General features: G+C 51.7%; 1 pseudogene; it reads left to right on the forward strand.

Moving 5' to 3' along the window:
- The first annotated feature begins 9,429 nt into the window (after positions 1–9,429).
- LOC141160912 (CD63 antigen-like) lies at positions 9,430–14,519 on the forward strand (annotated as a pseudogene).
- The last annotated feature ends 727 nt before the right edge of the window (positions 14,520–15,246 follow it).

A 15,246-nucleotide genomic window follows, 5' to 3' on the forward strand; every position in this document is an offset into this window, starting at 1 on the left:
CACAGGGCAATCTGCGACAAACCCACAGCGCAATCTGCGACAAATCCACAGCGCAATCTGCGATAAACCCACAGCGCAATCTGCGACAAACCTACAGCGCAATCTGCGACAAACCCACATTGCAATCTGCGACAAATCCACAGCGCAATCAGCGATAAACCCACAGCGCAATCTGCGACAAACCCACAGCGCAATCTGCGACAAACCCACAGCGCAATCTGCGACAAATCCACAGCGCAATCTCCGACAAACCCACAGCGCAATCTGCGACAAACCCACATTGCAATCTGCGACAAACCCACAGCGCAATCTGCGACAAACCCACTGCGCAATCTGTGACAAACCCACATTGCAATCTGCGACAAATCCACAGCGCAATCTGCGACAAACCCACAGCGCAATCTGCGACAAACCCACAGCGCAATCTGTGACAAACCCACAGCACAATCTGTGACAAACCCACAGCGCAATCTGCGACAAACCCACAGCGCAATGTGCGACAAACCCACAGCGCAATCTGCGACAAACCCACAGCACAATCTGCGACAAACCCACAGCGCAATCTGCGACAAACCCACAGCACAATCTGCATGAAACCCACAGCGCAATCTGCGACAAACCCACAGCGCAATCTGCATGAAACCCACAGCGCAATCTGCGACAAACCCACAGCGCAATCTGCGACAAACCCACAGCGCAATCTGCGACAAATCCACAGTGCAATCTGCGACAAACCCACAGCGCAATCTGCATGAAATCCACAGCGCAATCTGCATGAAAACCACAGCGCAATCTGCATGAAATCCACAGCGCAATCTGCAACAAATCCACAGCGCAATCTGCGACAAACCCACAGCGCAATCTGCGACAAATCCACAGCGCAATCTGCATGAAATCCACAGCGCAATCTGCATGAAATCCACAGCGCAATCTGCAACTAATCCACAGGGCAATCTGCGACAAACCCACAGAGCAATCTGCATGAAATCCACAGCGCAATCTGCATGAAATCCACAGCGCAATCTGCAACAAATCCACAGCGCAATCTGCGACAAACCCATAGCGCAATCTGCGACAAACCCACAGCGCAATCTGCATGAAATCCACAGCGCAATCTGCATGAAATCCACAGCGCAATCTGCAACTAATCCACAGGGCAATCTGCGACAAACCCACAGAGCAATCTGCATGAAAACCACAGCGCAATCTGCATGAAATCCACAGCGCAATCTGCAACAAATCCACAGCGCAATCTGCGACAAACCCATAGCGCAATCTGCGACAAACCCACAGCGCAATCTGCATGAAATCCACAGCGCAATCTGCATGAAATCCACAGCGCAATCTGCAACTAATCCACAGGGCAATCTGCGACAAACCCACAGAGCAATCTGCATGAAATCCACAGCGCAATCTGCAACTAATCCACAGGGCAATCTGCGACAAACCCACAGCGCAATCTGCGACAAATCCACAGTGCAATCTGCGATAAACCCACAGCGCAATCTGCGACAAACCTACAGCGCAATCTGCGACAAACCCACATTGCAATCTGCGACAAATCCACATTGCAATCTGCGATAAACCCACAGCGCAATCTGCGACAAACCCACAGCGCAATCTGCGACAAACCCACAGCGCAATCTGCGACAAATCCACAGCGCAATCTGCGACAAACCCACAGCGCAATCTGCGACAAACCCACATTGCAATCTGCGACAAACCCACAGCGCAATCTGCGACAAACCCACAGCGCAATCTGTGACAAACCCACATTGCAATCTGCGACAAATCCACAGCGCAATCTGCGACAAACCCACAGCGCAATCTGTGACAAACCCACATTGCAATCTGTGACAAACCCACATTGCAATCTGCGACAAATCCACAGCGCAATCTGCGACAAACCCACAGCGCAATCTGCGACAAACCCACAGCGCAATCTGTGACAAACCCACAGCGCAATCTGCGACAAACCCACAGCGCAATGTGCGACAAACCCACAGCGCAATCTGCGACAAACCCACAGCACAATCTGCGACAAACCCACAGCGCAATCTGCGACAAACCCACAGCGCAATCTGCATGAAACCCACAGCGCAATCTGCGACAAACCCACAGCGCAATCTGCGACAAACCCACAGCGCAATCTGTGACAAACCCACATTGCAATCTGCGACAAATCCACAGCGCAATCTGCGACAAACCCACAGCGCAATCTGCGACAAACCCACAGCACAATCTGTGACAAACCCACAGCGCAATCTGCGACAAACCCACAGCGCAATGTGCGACAAACCCACAGCGCAATCTGCGACAAACCCACAGCACAATCTGCGACAAACCCACAGCGCAATCTGCGAGAAACCCACAGCACAATCTGCATGAAACCCACAGCGCAATCTGCGACAAACCCACAGCGCAATCTGCATGAAACCCACAGCGCAATCTGCATGAAACCCACAGCGCAATCTGCGACAAACCCACAGCGCAATCTGCGACAAACCCACAGCGCAATCTGCGACAAATCCACAGTGCAATCTGCATGAAAACCACAGCGCAATCTGCATGAAATCCACAGCGCAATCTGCAACAAATCCACAGCGCAATCTGCGACAAATGCACAGCGCAATCTGCATGAAAACCACAGCGCAATCTGCATGAAATCCACAGCGCAATCTGCGACAAACCCACAGCGCAATCTGTGACAAACCCACATTGCAATCTGCGACAAATCCACAGCGCAATCTGCGACAAACCCACAGCGCAATCTGCGACAAACCCACAGCGCAATCTGTGACAAACCCACAGCGCAATGTGCGACAAACCCACAGTGCAATCTGCGACAAACCCACAGCGCAATCTGCGACAAACCCACAGCGCAATCTGCATGAAACCCACAGCGCAATCTGCATGAAACCCACAGCGCAATCTGCGACAAACCCACAGCGCAATCTGCGACAAACCCACATTGCAATCTGCGACAAACCCACAGCGCAATCTGCGACAAACCCACAGCACAATCTGTGACAAACCCACAGCGCAATCTGCGACAAACCCACAGCGCAATGTGCGACAAACCCACAGCGCAATCTGCGACAAACCCACAGCACAATCTGCGACAAACCCACAGCGCAATCTGCGAGAAACCCACAGCACAATCTGCATGAAACCCACAGCGCAATCTGCGACAAACCCACAGCGCAATCTGCATGAAACCCACAGCGCAATCTGCGACAAACCCACAGCGCAATCTGCGACAAACCCACAGCGCAATCTGCGACAAATCCACAGTGCAATCTGCATGAAAACCACAGCGCAATCTGCATGAAATCCACAGCGCAATCTGCAACAAATCCACAGCGCAATCTGCGACAAATGCACAGCGCAATCTGCATGAAAACCACAGCGCAATCTGCATGAAATCCACAGCGCAATCTGCGACAAACCCACAGCGCAATCTGTGACAAACCCACATTGCAATCTTCGACAAATCCACAGCGCAATCTGCGACAAACCCACAGCGCAATCTGCGAGAAACCCACAGCACAATCTGCATGAAACCCACAGCGCAATCTGCGACAAACCCACAGCGCAATCCGCATGAAACCCACAGCGCAATCTGCGACAAACCCACAGCGCAATCTGCGACAAACCCACAGCGCAATCTGCGACAAATCCACAGTGCAATCTGCATGAAAACCACAGCGCAATCTGCATGAAATCCACAGCGCAATCTGCAACAAATCCACAGCGCAATCTGCGACAAATGCACAGCGCAATCTGCATGAAAACCACAGCGCAATCTGCATGAAATCCACAGCGCAATCTGCGACAAACCCACAGCGCAATCTGTGACAAACCCACATTGCAATCTGCGACAAATCCACAGCGCAATCTGCGACAAACCCACAGCGCAATCTGCGACAAACCCACAGAGCAATCTGTGACAAACCCACAGCGCAATGTGCGACAAACCCACAGTGCAATCTGCGACAAACCCACAGCGCAATCTGCGACAAACCCACAGCGCAATCTGCATGAAACCCACAGCGCAATTTGCGACAAACCCACAGCGCAATCTGCGACAAACCCACAGCGCAATCTGCGACAAACCCACATTGCAATCTGCGACAAACCCACTGCGCAATCTGCGACAAACCCACAGCGCAATCTGCGACAAACCCACAGCACAATCTGTGACAAACCCACAGCGCAATCTGCGACAAACCCACAGCGCAATGTGCGACAAACCCACAGCGCAATCTGCGACAAACCCACAGCACAATCTGTGACAAACCCACAGCGCAATCTGCGACAAACCCACAGCGCAATGTGCGACAAACCCACAGCGCAATCTGCGACAAACCCACAGCGCAATCTGCGACAAACCCACAGCGCAATCTGCGACAAACCCACAGCACAATCTGTGATAAACCCACAGCGCAATCTGCGACAAACCCACAGCGCAATGTGCGACAAACCCACAGCGCAATCTGCGACAAACCCACAGCACAATCTGCGACAAACCCACAGCGCAATCTGCGAGAAACCCACAGCACAATCTGCATGAAACCCACAGCGCAATCTGCGACAAACCCAAAGCGCAATCTGCATGAAACCCACAGCGCAATCTGCGACAAACCCACAGCGCAATCTGCGACAAACCCACAGCGCAATCTGCGTCAAATCCACAGTGCAATCTGCATGAAAACCACAGCGCAATCTGCATGAAATCCACAGCGCAATCTGCAACAAATCCACAGCGCAATCTGCGACAAATGCACAGCGCAATCTGCATGAAATCCACAGCGCAATCTGCGACAAACCCACAGCGCAATCTGCGAGAAACCCACAGCACAATCTGCATGAAACCCACAGCGCAATCTGCGACAAACCCACAGCGCAATCTGCATGAAACCCACAGCGCAATCTGCGACAAACCCACAGCGCAAACTGCGACAAACCCACAGCGCAATCTGCGACAAACCCACAGCGCAATCTGCGACAAATCCACAGTGCAATCTGCATGAAACCCACAGCGCAATCTGCGACAAACCCACAGCGCAATCTGCATGAAACCCACAGCGCAATCTGCGACAAACCCACAGCGCAATCTGCGACAAACCCACAGCGCAATCTGCGACAAACCCACAGCGCAATCTGCATGAAACCCACAGCGCAATCTGCGACAAACCCACAGCGCAATCTGCATGAAATCCACAGCGCAATCTGCGACAAACCCACAGCGCAATCTGTGACAAACCCACATTGCAATCTGCGACAAATCCACAGCGCAATCTGCGACAAACCCACAGCGCAATCTGCGACAAACCCACATTGCAATCTGCGACAAACCCACAGCGCAATCTGCGACAAACCCACAGCGCAATCTGCGACAAACCCACAGCACAATCTGTGACAAACCCACAGCGCAATCTGCGACAAACCCACAGCGCAATGTGCGACAAACCCACAGCGCAATCTGCGACAAACCCACAGCACAATCTGCGACAAACCCACAGCGCAATCTGCGAGAAACCCACAGCACAATCTGCATGAAACCCACAGCGCAATCTGCGACAAACCCACAGCGCAATCTGCATGAAACCCACAGCGCAATCTGCGACAAACCCACAGCGCAATCTGCGACAAACCCACAGCGCAATCTGCGACAAATCCACAGTGCAATCTGCATGAAAACCACAGCGCAATCTGCATGAAATCCACAGCGCAATCTGCAACAAATCCACAGCGCAATCTGCGACAAATGCACAGCGCAATCTGCATGAAAACCACAGTGCAATCTGCATGAAATCCACAGCGCAATCTGCGACAAACCCACAGCGCAATCTGTGACAAACCCACATTGCAATCTGCGACAAATCCACAGCGCAATCTGCGACAAACCCACAGCGCAATCTGCGACAAACCCACAGCGCAATCTGTGACAAATCCACAGCGCAATCTGCATGAAACCCACAGCGCAATCTGCGACAAACCCACAGCGCAATCTGCGACAAACCCACAGCGCAATCTGCGACAAACCCACAGCACAATCTGTGACAAACCCACAGCGCAATCTGCATGAAACCCACAGCGCAATCTGCATGAAACCCACAGCGCAATCTGCGACAAACCCACAGCGCAATCTGCATGAAACCCACAGCGCAATCTGCGACAAACCCACAGCGCAATCTGCGACAAACCCACAGCGCAATCTGCGACAAACCCACAGCACAATCTGTGACAAACCCACAGAGCAATCTGCATGAAACCCACAGCGCAATCTGCGACAAACCCACAGCGCAATCTGCATGAAACCCACAGCGCAATCTGCGACAAACCCACAGCGCAATCTGCGACAAATCCACAGCGCAATCTGCGACAAACTCACAGCGCAATCTGCGACAAACCCACAGCGCAATCTGTGACAAACCCACAGCACAATCTGTGACAAGCCCACAGCGCAATCTGCGACAAACCCACAGCGCAATGTGCGACAAACCCACAGCGCAATCTGCGACAAACCCACAGCACAATCTGCGACAAACCCACAGCGCAATCTGCGAGAAACCCACAGCACAATCTGCATGAAACCCACAGCGCAATCTGCGACAAACCCACAGCGCAATCTGCATGAAACCCACAGCGCAATCTGCGACAAACCCACAGCGCAATCTGCGACAAACCCACAGCGCAATCTGCGACAAATCCACAGTGCAATCTGCATGAAAACCACAGCGCAATCTGCATGAAATCCACAGCGCAATCTGCAACAAATCCACAGCGCAATCTGCGACAAATGCACAGCGCAATCTGCATGAAAACCACAGCGCAATCTGCATGAAATCCACAGCGCAATCTGCGACAAACCCACAGCGCAATCTGTGACAAACCCACATTGCAATCTGCGACAAATCCACAGCGCAATCTGCGACAAACCCACAGCGCAATCTGCGACAAACCCACAGCGCAATCTGTGACAAACCGACAGCGCAATGTGCGACAAACCCACAGTGCAATCTGCGACAAACCCACAGCGCAATCTGCATGAAACCCACAGCGCAATTTGCGACAAACCCACAGCGCAATCTGCGACAAACCCACAGCGCAATCTGCGACAAACCCACATTGCAATCTGCGACAAACCCACAGCGCAATCTGTGACAAACCCACAGCGCAATCTGCGACAAACCCACAGCGCAATGTGCGACAAACCCACAGCGCAATCTGCGACAAACCCACAGCACAATCTGCGACAAACCCACAGCGCAATCTGCGAGAAACCCACAGCACAATCTGCATGAAACCCACAGCGCAATCTGCGACAAACCCACAGCGCAATCTGCATGAAATCCACAGCGCAATCTGCGACAAACCCACAGCGCAATCTGCGACAAACCCACAGCGCAATCTGCGACAAATCCACAGCGCAATCTGCGACAAACCCACAGCGCAATCTGCGACAAACCCACAGCGCAATCTGTGACAAACCTACAGCGCAATCTGCATGAAATCCACAGCGCAATCTGCATGAAACCCACAGCGCAATCTGCGACAAACCCACAGCGCAATCTGCATGAAACCCACAGCGCAATCTGCGACAAACCCACAGCGCAATCTGTGACAAACCCACATTGCAATCTGCGACAAATCCACAGCGCAATCTGCGACAAACTCACAGCGCAATCTGCGACAAACCCACAGCGCAATCTGTGACAAACCCACAGCACAATCTGTGACAAGCCCACAGCGCAATCTGCGACAAACCCACAGCGCAATGTGCGACAAACCCACAGCGCAATCTGCGACAAACCCACAGCACAATCTGCGACAAACCCACAGCGCAATCTGCGAGAAACCCACAGCACAATCTGCATGAAACCCACAGCGCAATCTGCGACAAACCCACAGCGCAATCTGCATGAAACCCACAGCGCAATCTGCGACAAACCCACAGCGCAATCTGCGACAAACCCACAGCGCAATCTGCGACAAATCCACAGTGCAATCTGCATGAAAACCACAGCGCAATCTGCATGAAATCCACAGCGCAATCTGCAACAAATCCACAGCGCAATCTGCGACAAATGCACAGCGCAATCTGCATGAAAACCACAGCGCAATCTGCATGAAATCCACAGCGCAATCTGCGACAAACCCACAGCGCAATCTGTGACAAACCCACATTGCAATCTGCGACAAATCCACAGCGCAATCTGCGACAAACCCACAGCGCAATCTGCGACAAACCCACAGCGCAATCTGTGACAAACCCACAGCGCAATGTGCGACAAACCCACAGTGCAATCTGCGACAAACCCACAGCGCAATCTGCGACAAACCCACAGCGCAATCTGCATGAAACCCACAGCGCAATTTGCGACAAACCCACAGCGCAATCTGCGACAAACCCACAGCGCAATCTGCGACAAACCCACATTGCAATCTGCGACAAACCCACAGCGCAATCTGCGACAAACCCACAGCGCAATCTGCGACAAACCCACAGCACAATCTGTGACAAACCCACAGCGCAATCTGCGACAAACCCACAGCGCAATGTGCGACAAACCCACAGCGCAATCTGCGACAAACCCACAGCACAATCTGCGACAAACCCACAGCGCAATCTGCGAGAAACCCACAGCACAATCTGCATGAAACCCACAGCGCAATCTGCGACAAACCCACAGCGCAATCTGCATGAAACCCACAGCGCAATCTGCGACAAACCCACAGCGCAATCTGCGACAAACCCACAGCGCAATCTGCGACAAATCCACAGTGCAATCTGCATGAAAACCACAGCGCAATCTGCATGAAATCCACAGCGCAATCTGCGACAAATGCACAGCGCAATCTGCATGAAAACCACAGCGCAATCTGCATGAAATCCACAGCGCAATCTGCATGAAATCCACAGCGCAATCTGCGACAAACCCACAGCGCAATCTGTGACAAACCCACATTGCAATCTGCGACAAATCCACAGCGCAATCTGCGACAAACCCACAGCGCAATCTGCGACAAACCCACAGCGCAATCTGTGACAAACCCACAGCGCAATCTGTGACAAACCCACAGCGCAATCTGCGACAAACCCACAGCGCAATCTGCATGAAACCCACAGCGCAATCTGCGACAAACCCACAGCGCAATCTGCATGAAACCCACAGCGCAATCTGCGACAAACCCACAGCGCAATCTGCGACAAATCCAAATTTTTTTCCGCTGAAAATATGTCCCGTGTGGAATGAAATGTCTATTTCCAATATCCACTAGAGGAAGCTCTCCAGAACGTGAGGGGTTAACTTCCAGCTGATGAGTTGATGGGGCTCATTAGGGCTCATGGTCAGGGCAGGATCTGCTGAGGAATTCTTCCCTGCAGTGAGTGTCAGCTCTTGAGACCAGGCGACCGCAGAGATGAAGACGATGGAGTCCCAGGACAATCTCGTGTGTGTCAAGGCCGGGCTGCTCTGCGTCATCCTGTTCTACTGGGTGAGGGGATCTACTCCACGCCACTGCTGGGGATATGTTGGGGTCATGTCCTGGTGATGACCCCGGGGTTGGCTTATCATCAGAATGATCAGGGGTGTACTTATATTGCACTGTATCTTTTGAAGTCAGATGTTGCTCCTGCACTGATACATTGTAACAAACTGTCAGTACAGAGCTGGGTGTGTGTGTGTGTGTGTGTGTGTGTGTGGTGTGTGTGGTGTGTGTGGTGTGTGTGGTGTGTGTGGTGTGTGTGTGTGTGGTGTGTGTGGTGTGTGTGTGGTGTGTGTGTGGTGTGTGTGTGGTGTGTGTGTGGTGTGTGTGTGTGTGTGTGTGTGGTGTGTGTGTGGTGTGTGTGTGGTGTGTGTGTGGTGTGTGTGTGTGTGTGTGGTGTGTGTGTGGTGTGTGTGTGGTGTGTGTGTGTGTGTGTGTGTTTTCTAGACTTTGTTCTACAATGGATGGATAAATGTGTGATAGCTGGGGGTCCGACTGCTGAGACCCTCAAATCACAGGAGCGGGGTCCCTCGTCTGTGAGCGGAGCGGCAGTGAGCGCTGGCTGCAGACCTACAGGCCGCACATGGCTGCCGCTGCTTTCTCGGGATGAGTGGGGGTCTCTGGAGCCAGGCCCCCTGTGATCACACTTTGGCGTTCAGTATTTGTAGCCAATACCAGCAGTGGGTGATAAATCGAATTGGTGACTCGTTTCTATTATACTTTTCTGTTCCTCTCCTGGTTTTGGCTCCGATACTGCGGTAACATTACTGCAGGTGTGAACGAGGCCTTGTCCCGTTCTTTGCTGTGTGACCGGCGCTCTTGTCCTCCGTCAGGTGACCGGGGTTGCGCTGATCTGTCTCGGGGCCTCGGTGCAGATGAAGTTGTCGGATGTTTCGATCGTTGTGGTGGAGACCTCGTCCGGCGCCCCCGTGGTCCTGACTATCGTGGGGATGATCATCTTCTTCCTCTCCGGTTTGGGGCTGTGGCTGCAATCAAAGAGAACAATATCCTGATAAAAATCGTACGTTCCCCGTAACCCTGACATCTTCAGTGTTGCCCTCCTGTTACTCCACAGCTGCACTCACTATTCTGCTGGTTTTACTGGAAACGGTCAGCAAGCTTGTGGACCTGGGGACAGTGGTGTCTTTATAGCCATCCGATGACCCGACGTTCTGGTGTGCAGACCCTGAACGAGCAGGGGATGCTGTGAGATCTCCGCTCTGAAGCTGCAGAATACTGAGTGACATAGTGGAATGGTCAACGCTCCATTCCTCGTCTGAGGGGGGCGCTCTTCTGTCTTGCCCTCCATTTTCTGTGTGAGTTCCCACCGGTCACGTCCCTTCTCCTCTCTCAGTTCACAGGGATTATGCTTCTGGTCTTCGCCGCAGAGATCGTAGTCGGGATGTCAGCCTATTCCTACAGAGACAAGGTGAGGTGGGCGGCCATGGACCCTGACCGCAGCGCCTCCTCTACAGTCGTGGCCTCTCCAGACACACAAGGGTTAATGCTGCCATATTGGAAGACGTGCTATAATGCTCTATTACAGCTTCACCGTGACCTGCTGACCAATTTCATGAAGGTGATGACAAGTACGGGGCGGAGAAGCCGGTCACCGCGGGGTGGACGGGGTGCAGCAAAGGGTGAGTCCAGAGTCACTCCACACCACGTGCCGTCACGGCACTCTCCCCCTCTTGGGCCTTGTTCAGACTTGGAGGGTTTAATTTGTGCTGGGTTTATTTTTGTGCATCTGCTGCAAAATCCTTAACAATCCTTAACAAAAAAAAAAATTGCACTAGGAAAAGTCTTCTGAGAAATCCACTTTACTATTCAGAGGTTTTGAAGGGGGGAGAGAGGAGAGGATCCTGATGATGAAATCCACTCAAACTCTGCACTGTCCAATCAGAATACTGCAAAAAAAAAAAAAAAAACTCTTCCAGACAGAGACCCTTCTTTAATAGGAGCATTTGCACTTGCAAAAAAATAGTTTTTAAATGCTTCAAAAGACTTGTGTGAATGCAGCCTTATGTGGTGCCTGGAGCTGGGGTGACTCCCCATATCACTGTCTCCTGACCTTTGGGTGGGTGGTCTCACAGGGAAATGGTGCAGTCATTGACCCCTCCTCCGCACCACACCAACTCTCCTAATATAGATCAGGTTTATAATTAAAGGGCCGTGTTCTATTAGACTTTGTTTGCAACATCACTGCTTGCTGTCTGGGAACTCAACTGTCCGGAGCACACAGGTGCCCACCCTGCGCAGTATCTGCGGAGGATTTCTGCATTTTCAGCACCAATAAGATTCTCCTGCTCTGCTACATTGTAACGACTACAGGTTTGCGCTTAAGCCCCAATGCAAGACTTGTACCAGAACCGCGACCATTATGCGCCAATTATAAATACCCCCCCCTCATGGCATCAGAGCTGGGATGAGGCAGCAATGTCTGTGTCACTCACCACCATTTCTGGGACCCCCTCTCATACCCTCCCCACACACTGGCATCCACAGCCCCCAGCTCTGTGACTGGTTTCCAGTAAGATCCTGGTAACTGATGATTGGTTTCGGTTGTCCCCAGTAGACGGTTCTGCCAGATGAAGTGGAGCCGCCGCGTTCCTGCCAGGACCTTGATGCGGTTACAGGCAGGGGTCCGCTTACATCTTTGGGGGGCAGTCTGTACTCCCACAGTGGGGACGGGGGGACACCATGGATTATAGTGCAATAGACAGACGGCCATACAACGCACAGGAGGAGCACTCCCATCGTCTTTACTGCCACTGTGACCAAAAACCCGACAAGGTGGATTTGTGACCTGAGAACTATTACTGTGCTGTCACGACGTGGCTCTGACCTCATGGAAGCGCCCCGTCCACAGGAGAGCAGAAATGATTGGGGGAGTGGGGTCTGACACCCACTTACTGGTGTAGAAAAATGGGTCAGAGAGAACGGTCACAAGCTATAGAGACCAAAAAGTTATAGACCCCCATGAGGGTGAGGGGCTCGTACGCAATTTACTCATTTTATGCATGTTGCCCCTCTTTCGGCCGACTGACGGGTCTCGCGTATGTCCCCTCTTCTTCCCGCAGTTCCAATGCTGTGGCGCAAAGAACTTTACCGACTGGTTTAACGTCTCTTCTGGGATCTATCAAAACTCTGTTCCCAGCAGCTGCTGCAGGATCCCCCGTCAGAAGTGCGGAGAGGACGCCCAGGGGCACAGCGAGAGCCTGTATCAAGAGGTATGGAGACCACCATGACGGTGAAGCAGACACGGGGTCCCCTATATTGAGGATTGGACAGTAGTGAGCGGAAACGCTGCCCTCTTCTTGCAGTAAGATCAGCCATAGCAATCTGCTCTGATCATTGCGGGCGGTTTGCTCAGACTTGATGCAGCATTTTTACTGCAGAAGCGCTGGGATTCTGGACCTAAACACCGTAACCCCCCCAAACCTAGAAGCCTATAAATAAGATGTGACATTGCACATGGTGGCCACGAGTTTTCATGGAATCGCAGCTACTTTGAGGTGTTGGGTGAAGATTTTCTGCAGAAAAAAAATGCAGCTTTTAAGTTCCCTGGGAGCAAGAACTTCACGGGTTTTCGTCTTCAATGTCGTATTTTAAGATCTCTGAATGTCCACAGGATGATTCTGTATCCTGACAGCAAGCAGAGGCCGATGACCGTCCTGCAACAAGTCTCACAGCTGAAGGTTTGTTACAATTTAATCCGGCATAGACAATCCTGTGGGATCCGCTTCACCTGCACTGCTACATTGTAACAAACCTTCAGCTATGGATGGTGTGGGGGTCACTGGAAGTTTCCAGCCTCTCCTTACTTTCGATGAACCTGTTTGCATTAAGTATCTAGGAAATGGTGAAGAATTGATACAAAGTGTCAGAAAGCTGCAAAGTTTATTTATAAAGGAGGAAGGGGCTGTAATTTGAGTTGGTGGTCTCCAGCCCTGCTCGGAGGGGCGATCCTTCCCGCATACTTAGTATTTGGTATTACACAGGTTGATGCGTCCAACCATCCTCATGTGTAATATCCTAATACAGGGAATCTGCTTGGTTGCGTTCTTGGAGATGTAGAAATGTATATCTTGCCCCTGACCACTGTGCAGATCAGGAGACCGGGCTCGGACACTGATCCAGCAGGGGCTGACGTTGATACGAGGTCCTGGGCTTAGGGGTATGTGCACACCACGTGTCTTTCAGATGCAAAAAAAAAAAAACCCTAATATAATGCACAGTTGTGCACGTTCTGTCTTTTGTTGCTTCTTTTCGGCATCCGTGAAGCAATTAAATAGTCACCTGTCCCTTCTGTGGACGGCTTCCGCTCGGACGCTGCCCACCCTAGTGTACAATTCAGAGAATAGTCCCCCCCCCCCCCCCCCCCCCCAAAAAAAAAAGGAAACCTCGACAAAGCTGCTTCAGGAAAGAGACCCCCGGCGCTTACCCGACTCAGCTTCACCTGGAAAAACCCAGTGACTCCGCCGGATAACAAGGATGTCATGTGCACGAACCCCGAGGTCAGAGTGGTCCGCTCCAACAAAACCCACTTATCTCTGTTGTAACCCCACGCTGCTGTTCACATGGTCAGTTTTTTTGAGTGTTTTTCCGCTTTAGGTGTTGGAAAGGGCCGGGTGCAGTCACTTCTAGGATGCAGCTCCTGGGGGAACAATGCTCCTAACTGGGCCCCGTCCAACAGGAGGCTGCATAACACTTCAGGATCTCCCGATGGGGAGATGGCAGTGACTGGAGTATGGGTGCGATGTCGCTGAGTACTGTGTGACCACAGTTCGCTGTTTGTCGCGCAGGGCTGCATGCTGAAGTTGAAGACGTGGATATCTGAACACTTTGATGTGATTGGCGCGGTGGGCATCGGCCTGGGGTTCACGCAGGTAACGCGTCCTCTGTTCTTGCCGCTCTGATCTCTGCGCTTTCTCTTGACTCTTGTCGTCTTCCTCCAGATCCTCGGGATTATCTTCTCCTGTTTACTGGTGAAGATCCTGCAGGACAACTATGTGTCCATGTGAGCCGCGGAGGGCCATCAATATCACTTGTGTGTCCTGTAAATATTGATGCACAGAGGCCAGGACTCTGCGGGGGTCTCGCATCATCTGCTGTTTAGTTAATAAACCATTTTCTTGTAATCGCTGTGGTCTCTATTATTGGGGGATGTATCTGTCACCATGATGTGAATGTAGAGGGGGACTGACACCTGTGTGTGACCCGATCCTCCAGAACATTAATCGCGGTGATGACTGTGGCGCCAGCCAGGGCCTCATGTACAGCAGTACGCAATCCGTGCGTTCTCGGGCAGAGGGGTTGTCTGCCTTTTTTAGGACAATTTTTCATTCTTAAATGCGTTTAACAACTATCTAACAATGATTTTTGTACTCTGGTTTCATGACAAATGCTGCGGCCTCGGGCTCCTGCGGCCTCCGTGCCTTTTCCTGAGCTCCTCTGTGCAAAAGTGTTAAACACAAATTAAAAAATTACTTTTGGCTCCAAATAAAAGCAGAATGGGGAGAGGGAATGGTCCACAAAAGTTGACAACCCCCATAAATGTACAAAAGCGAAGATAGAAATGAAATAAGCCAATCCCCTGCAGTAAGTAAAAGCAATAATGCATGAGAATAACATGGTGACGTAGTAATCAGCTATATATATATTTTTTTTAAGTGCCTGTTATCTTCCTGCATTATTGCTTTTACTTAGAAATTAAATGACTATCTCACCTTTTTGTCTGTTTCGTGGCCG

The sequence above is a fragment of the Phyllobates terribilis genome, unplaced genomic scaffold (assembly GCF_046119375.1).
Source record: "Phyllobates terribilis strain yellow unplaced genomic scaffold, ASM4611937v1 Scaffold_9__5_contigs__length_417890890, whole genome shotgun sequence".
Classification (NCBI taxonomy): domain Eukaryota; kingdom Metazoa; phylum Chordata; class Amphibia; order Anura; family Dendrobatidae; genus Phyllobates; species Phyllobates terribilis.